Below are 8702 nucleotides of genomic sequence, written 5' to 3' on the forward strand. Positions count from 1 at the left end.
TTAATTATTTTGGTATGTACATATATTAACTCTTCTTTCTTCTTTTATAGCCCTCCGGATCGAGCAAAACTTCGGTAACGAGACGAGGCCCGGAGAAAAAGTTGCGCCCGGATGAAAGGTTCACGATCACAGAAATCACGCGTGATGGCCAACTGATTAAACCCCTCTGGACCAGGGAAGCATTTTCTGCTCAGTGTGGGGTTCTTATTAGTGACATGATCCCGATCAGCATCCACGAATGGTATAAGCCTAAGAAGGAAGACCCTCAAGTTTCTTTTGTCGAAGATAGATAGAAAGATGATCTTTGGACCGCGCTGAAGGAAAATTTCACCCTACCGGCAGAGGAGGATCCGGAGAAGCCAGTTATAGAGCCATTGATCAAGGCTCGTGCTCTCAAGAAGATGGTAGGTCTATTTAGGAGGTGGAAGAATGAGTTGAAATCAATGTATGTCGACAAAAACAAGACTCCAGAATTCAACGACCAATTTGAGAAGATAAGAGATCACTGGCCCGCATTTGTGGCCCACAAGACATCAGAGAAGAGTAAGAAGATGTCAGCGGTTAACAAGATAAATGTTGCAAAGAAGGAGCATCACCATCGCACGAGGTCAGGTGGCTACCTCAAAGCCCGACCGTTGTGGGACAAGGCTGAGCAGGACCTGATTGCTAAAGGGGTCGAACCAGAGACATTTGCACTGGCCAGGCCGTTCAAGGACTTTGTTCTTTGGGGTTGGGGGAACTTTGGACCCTGAAACAGGGAAGTGTTGTTGGACGCACGAGCAACTTGCAACACCCATCACGAAGCTTCAAAAAGCAATCAAGGAAGCGCAGGAAGGGACGTTTGTTCTTGACAGAGAGAACAATGAGCTCACAAAGGCCCTCGGGAATCCTGAGCACCCTGGACGAACACGAGGCACGCTAGGCTCAGTTGCATGGAAGGTTGGGTTTCCCGACGCAGGCGGTTACAAAACCCAAGAGAGGAGGAGGAAAGTGGAGCAGAGCAAACTACAGCAGTTTCAGGCAAGGGTACGAAAGCTAGAGGAACGACAAGCTGTTGAGAACCAGCAAGATCCTGCCCAAGCTACCCCAGAAGCTACCCCGCCAACTGATATGTCTCCAACATATCTATAATTTATAAAGCATTCATGCTATTATATTATCAGTTTTGGATGATTATGGGCTTTATTATACACTTTTATATTACTTTTGGGACTAACCTACTAACCGGACGCCCAGCCTATATTGTTGTTTTCTTGCCTATTTCAGTGTTTTGAAGAAAAGGAATATCAAACGGAGTCCAAACGGAATGAAACCTTCGGGGGCGTGATTTTTGGAAAGGATATGATCCGGGAGACTTGGAGTTCAAGCTAGGGAAGGTTCAAGGAAGCCAGGAGATAGGAGGGCGCGCCCACCCCCCTGGGCGTGCCCCCTGTCTCCTGGGCCCCTCAAGGTTCCCCCGACCGACTTCTTTCGCCTATATAAGTCCACGTACCCTAAAAACATCAATAACGAAGATAGATTGGGAGTTCCGCCGCCGCAAGCCTCTGTCGCCACCAAAAACCAATCAAGACCCTGTTCTGGCACCCTGTCGGAGGGGGGATCCCTCACCGGTGGCTATCTTCATCATCCTGGCGCTCATCATGACAAGGAGGGAGTAGTTCACCCTCGGGGCTAAGGGTATGTACCAGTAGTTATGTGTTTAATCTCTCTCTCTCTCTCTCTCTCATGTTCTTGATTTGGCACGATCTTGATGTATCGTGAGCTTTGCTATTATAGTTGGATCTTATGATGTTTCTCCCCCTCTATTCTCTTGTAATGGATTGATTTTTCCCTTTGAAGTTATCTTATCGGATTGAGTCTTTAAGGATTTGAGAACACTTGATGTATGTCTTGCCGTGCTTATCTGTGGTGACAATGGGATATTCACGTGATCCACTTGATGTATGTTTTGGTGATCAACTTGCGGGTTCCGCCCATGAACCTATGCATAGGGGTTGGCACACGTTTTCGTCTTGACTCTCTGGTAGAAACTTTGGGACACTCTTTGAAGTACTTTGTGTTGGTTGAATAGAAGAATCTGAGATTGTGTGATGCATATCGTATAATCATGCCCACGGATACTTGAGGTGACAATGGAGTATCTAGGTGATATTAGGGTTTTGGTTGATTTGTGTCTTAAGGTGTTATTCTAGTACGAACTCTTGAATAGATTGATCCAAAAGAATAACTTTGAGGTGGTTTCGTACCCTACCATAATCTCTTCGTTTGTTCTCCGCTATTAGTGTCTTTGGAGTGACTCGTTGTTGCATGTTGAGGGATTGTTATATGATCTATCTATTTATTATTGTTGAGAGAACTTGCACTAGTGAAAGTATGAACCTTAGGCCTTGTTTCCTAGCATTGCAATACCGTTTACGCTCACTTTTACCTTTAGTTACCTTGCTGTTTTTATAATTTCAGATTACAAATACCTTTATCTACCATCCATATTGCACTTGTATCACCATCTCTTCGCCGAACTAGTGCACCTATACAAATTACCATTGTATTGGGTGTGTTGGGGACACAAGAGACTCTTTGTTATTTGGTTGCAGGGTTGTTTGAGAGAGACCATCTTCATCCTACGCCTCCTATGGATTGATAAACCTTAGGTCATCCACTTGAGGGAAATTTGCTACTGTCCTACAAACCTCTGAACTTGGAGGCCCAACAACGTGTACAAGAAAAAGGTTGTGTAGTAGACATCAAGATCTTTTCTGGCGCCGTTACCCAGGAGGTGAGTGCTTGAAGGAATATCTTTAGATCTTGCAATCGAATCTTTTTGTTTATTGTTTTATCACTAGTTTAGTCTATAAAAGAAAACTACAAAAAAATGGAATTGGGTTTGTCTCATACGCTTCATCTTTTTAATATCTTTCGTGAGAATGATGGAAAGGAAAATTGTGCTCAAGTACTAGAAGAAGAAATCTATAAAATGTTTGACACTAAATCTTTGAATGATGAGAATGATTGCAATGTTGTTAGTATGAATTCCTTGAATACCTATGATGCTAATGATATGCAAAGCCACAAGCTTGGGGATGCTATGTTTGATGAAGATGATATTTTTTTGTCCCCCAAGTTTTGATGAGAATATTTATTATGATGAAAGCATGCCTCCTATTTATGATGATTATATTGATGAAAGTGGGTTTGGAAGAGTGTCAACTTTATTTAGTGATGATTCCACTATTTCGGAAGAGGTTCCAATTGATTATGAGAACAAAGTTGCTATCTATGATGATTATTGTGATGACTTGTATGCTATTAAGAATAATGATAACCATGAGACTTGTCATCATGATTTTAGTTTTCAATTGGATTATGCTTCACATGATAGTTATTTTGTTGAGTTTGCTCCCACTACTATTGATGAGAATAATTTTGCTTATGTGGAGAGTAGTAAATTTTCTATGCTTGTAGATCATGAAAAGAATGATTTAGGTGTTGGTTATATTGTTGAATTCATTCATGATGCTACTGAAAATTATTATGAGGGAGGAACATATGCTTGTAGGAATTGCAATAACATCAAGTTTCCTCTCTATGTGTTGAAAATTTTGAAGCTATGCTTGTTTTGCCTTCCTATGCTAGTTGATTATTGTTCCCATAAGTTGTTTGCTCACAAAATCCCTATGCATAGGAAGTGGGTTAGACTTAAATGTGCTAGTCATATTCTTCATGATGCTCTCTTTATGTTTCAATTCTTATCTTTTATGTGAGCATCATTGTCATCATCATGCCTAGCTAAAAAGGCATTAAAGAAAAGTGCTTGTTGGGAGACAACCCAATATTTACCCTTAGGCTTCGTTTGGCAAAAAGGGATTTGGGAGGATTTGGGTGGCGGGGATTTGGGAGGATTTGGCGAATCCCTCCCTTCCACCCAATCCCCTTCATTCCCAAATTCCCCTCCAGCCCCAATCCTCTTTGTACAAAAAACTCATTTGGTTGACAGGGTTTGCAATATACAGATGACATGGTGCAAAACAGTTAAAAATCCAATCTTTACAAGTTATCAAACACCATAGTAAGAAAAACTTGCAACAGAACATTTTGTTGGTAGGCATCTGGATATCAAATTGAAATTAGAGCAGAATGCGACTATTACATAATTATCACGAATCAAACATAGGATAACTATCATTGATAACACACTACTGACAAAAATAAAATGTCCTCTAAACCACCAGAACATAGCAAAATAGGCCCTCCCTTCATCGCTTAGCAACCACGGCGCACCTAAAATAGATGAAACAAAAAACCATGAAATCGTGAATAAACCATATATATTAAGAAAAGCAAACGTGTAAAAATCGTGAATTAAACCTTGTCAACCACGACACATCCATGTAAATTGTGTAAAACAGGAGCATGATACAACATTGTAGTTTTTCCATGCTATTAAGTATATGGCGATTAGACCATCGAGCAACAGCTACTATTTCGACGACGGACCAAAGAACATCATCAAGTCATGATAAAAAATATTAGTTGAGTCCAAGAATAGCATCAGGTCAAGAACTTCAAATACCTACAGTAAACATTTGACTGGAAAACTATATGAAAGAAAACTATATGGAAAATTCAGGAAGCTAGGTAGTTCAGTACCGTACTAAACTAGCATGTATTAAGTATAATACATGTTCCTGTGACCCTGTGCCCAAAAGTCCATCCATGCAGCTCATAACATCTTTAAATTTAGACCATTCATGCACCTCACATCATTTGAACAAGAAAACAAGACCTGATCCAATCAGGATGGATGGGTTAATCATACATAATCTGCTAGCTCAACGCCAATAGCTGGCATATAGGCACAATAATGCCAACAGCTAGCAGATAGACACAACAACAACGCCACTAGTCAATTGCCACATTCAAATGGACCAACCGAGCCAATTGCCAATTGCTGCAGCTGTGAAGAAATTGGATGGAGCCAGCGAATTGCCACATGATATTAAGTAGTTGGAAGATTACATCTCTCTAATTTTCCAAAAGAAAAGCATATGGTGACAAATAATCCTAGATAATATCAATTACAATCACATAACAGTTGAGCCATGCATCAAATTAGTAACTAGGTTCAGAACCATGGTTTCCCAAGAGATGCACCAGATCGTTACTATATTTCAGATCAGCTAGATAGGAATGAAAATGAAGATGTTTCAAACTGGTCTCAACTGATGATAGAGGGTGGGTGATAAAGGAACTTGAATCATCTTTTTTTGAGGACCATCTTTAAAATTCTGTTCCAAGGGTAAATAAATAAGGGTATAGTGGCCATCTTATTGAAGCCGATATACACATACCCTTTGAATGCAGAAATAATAGTTATCATTTCAGAAACAACATGAGCAAGTAATAGCTACAGTACAACATGCAGGTGGAGGTAACTGCATATCCAGGTCATGGCTTGATATCATTTAGAAAACAACATGAGCAAGTGGTTGGACCTTGCAGTTACCTACTACATAACTCTTTGGTTTTGCCTCTGTGTCACAGGCTTTCAGAGAATACTACCCCTCGAGCAACGACCCCAGTACTATCATGGAGTGTGTATGGGTGAAAGATAAATTTGTTTTGCATGAAAAGACCAATCTAGTTGTCAGAAACCCCAAGATGAGTGTCCATACAATTCACTGCATGTTGTTAAAAACAACTAAATAGCTACCTAAATTACAACAGATATTTGAAGGCTACTGAAGCTAAGTACCATGTTCTGCAATTAGAAGAGACAGATAGTGAACTGGCCATGTGTGGCCAAGATGACAGCGAACTGCAAGCTAAAATCCTCGGCAAAGCCAGGTAGGAGAGGAGAAGGATGGCCATGGAGGCGGCGAACTGCTGCAGAACGGAACCATGGCCACTGGGTGCCGGACGAGGAGCAAGAAGAGCCAACCCTAGGGTTTGCAGGGGAGGGGGTGGAGAAGTGGAGGAGAGGGGAGGAATCACCTCGGGGAGAACCGGCGGAGAAGGACGTCGACGCTCTGGCGGCGGCGGGGCAGTGAAGATCCGGCGGTGGCGCACCTTCTCTCGTTGGCAGCGTCGCGTTCCCTGTGTTCCCTGTGTGTGCCCTCGAGGGTTTGGAGACACATGTATATAAGGGGATGGAAGGGGGGTGGAAGGGATTGGGCTGTGCAAAACCCGTGAAACAAATGGGCCGTCGGGGGTTAGGGTGGTTTCTGGGCCCCGCGGGGTAAATCCTCTGAAACCCCCTCAATCCCCTTCCATCAAACGAGGCCTTACTGTTTTTTGTGTTCACATGATTATGCTACTGTAGTAATCATGTTTTATAGGTTTTGTTTCAATAAAGTGCCAAGTAGAACCTTTGGGAAGACTTGGGTAAAGTCTTTATGATCATGCTGTAAAAAACAGAAACTTTAGCGCTCACGAGATTAGCTGTCATTTTTTACTGGAGAGTGCTTTTAGGTTGATTCTTTTTTAATATGATTAATATACCAATTCCTCAGGTACACCAATTTATTCCCGAATTTTTGGAGTTATAGAAGTATACGTTTGATACAGATTACTACAGACTGTTCTGTTTTTGACAGATTCTGTTTTCATTGTGTTGTTTGCTTATTTTGATGAATCTATGGCTAGTATGTAAGGGTATGACCATAGAGAAGTTGGAATACAGTAGGTTTAACACAAATATAAATAAATAATGATTTCATTACAGTACCTTGAAGTGGTGATTTATTTTCTTACACTAACGGAGCTTAAGAGTTTTGTTTTGAGTTTTGTGTGGTTGAAGTTTTCAAGTTTTGGGTAAAGATTCGATGGACTATGGAATAAGGAGTGGCAAGAGCCTAAGATTGGGGATTCCCATGGCACCCCAAGATATTCAAGAATATCCAAAATCCTAAGCTTGGGGATGCCCCGGGAAGGCATCCCCTCTTTCGTCTTCGTTCATCGGTAACTTTACTTGGAGCTATATTTTTATTCACCACATGATATGTGTTTTGCTTGGAGCATCATTTTATTTTGTTAGTATTTGCTTTATGTTATTTATAATAATGTCTTGCATCTATATTTTCAATAAAAATGTCAAGGATAGCCTTTACCATGCTTATTTTGCTAGTATACATGTTGCTGTTTGAAAACAGAAAGTTTACCGCTGTTGCAAAAATTCCCTAGAAAAGTCAGAGAATGGTATAATGTTGAAACCTTTTGCATGATAAGCTCTGATAAATTTACTACAGTGGGAATTTTCTTTAATAATTTTTGGAGTTAGGGAAGTATGATGAATCTTGCATTCTTTACAGACTGTACTGTTTTGGCAGATTGCTGTTATGTTTGCATTGTTTGCATATGTTTGCTTGTTTAATGATACAATTTGAGGATAGGGGTATTAAATATGCAGAGACACTTAGTATTCAATGTTGAATAATAATGTTAGTAATTTTTTACAGTAGAATATGATAAGGTTTTGCATTGGTTTATACTAACCTATCTCACGAGTTCTTGTTGAGTTTGGTGTCGATGAAGCTTTTGAGAAAAAGAGAAAACATGATATGAGAGGAATTAAGGAGACGCAAAAGCTGAAGCTTGGGGATGCCCAAGGCACCCCAAGATAATATTTCAAGAAGTATCAAGCATCTAAGCTTGGGGATGCCCCGGTAGGCATCCCACCTTTCTTCTTCAACAACTATCGGTTAGTATCGGTTGAACCTAAGATTTTGCTTCTTCACATGAGTTGTGCTATCCTTGCATTGTCATTTTATTTTGTTTTGCTTGCTGTTTTAATACAATACCAAGATCTAAAATTCTTAAATGTTAGAGAGTCTTCGCATAGCTACATAATTATTTAACTACTCATTGATCTTCACTTATATCTTTTTGGAGTAGTTATTCATTTACTCGTGTGCTTCACTTATATCCTATGAGTAAATGGTTGAATGAGTCGAATGTCATAAATCTGAAATTATATATGTTTCATTTGCTTATGCCATGGGGAGTAATGACTTCACATATAAGAAGTAGAGGTTGTAAATTTATTGAAGGTTAGCAAGCATTGTTTTGGTCATTTGAACAATTCATGAAAGAATATTGAAGGAAGAGAGATTTCACATATAAATATACTATCTTACACATCTTTTATAATTGTGAGCACTCATTAAGTATGACATGCTAAAGATTTGATGTTGGACAAGGAAGACAACGTAATGGGTTATGTTTTCTCACATCTCAGTTAAAGTATATTGTCATGGATCATTCAAACATGTTCAGTTTGCCTTTCCCCCTCATGCTAGCCAAAATTCCTTGCACCAAGTAGAGATACTACTTGTGCTTCCAAATATCCTTAAACCCAGTTTTTGCCATGAGAGTCCACCATACCTACCTATGGATTGAGTAAGAACCTTCAAGTAAGTTGTCATCGGTGCAAGCAATAAAAATTGCTCTCTAAATATGTATGACTTATTAGTGCAGAGAAAATAAGCTTTGTACGATCTTGTTATGGAAGCAATAAAAGCGATGGACTGCATAATAAAGGTCCATATACAAGTGGCAATATAAAGTGACGTTCTTTCGCATTAATATTTTGGGTATCCAACCCTAAAAGCGCACGACAACCTCTGGTTCCCTCTGCGAAGGGCCTATCTTTTACTTTATGTCATTTACTTAATGCAAGACTCAAGGTGATCTTCACCTTTCCCTTT

Source organism: Triticum dicoccoides, chromosome 5B (assembly GCF_002162155.2).
Source record: "Triticum dicoccoides isolate Atlit2015 ecotype Zavitan chromosome 5B, WEW_v2.0, whole genome shotgun sequence".
NCBI lineage: Eukaryota > Viridiplantae > Streptophyta > Magnoliopsida > Poales > Poaceae > Triticum > Triticum dicoccoides.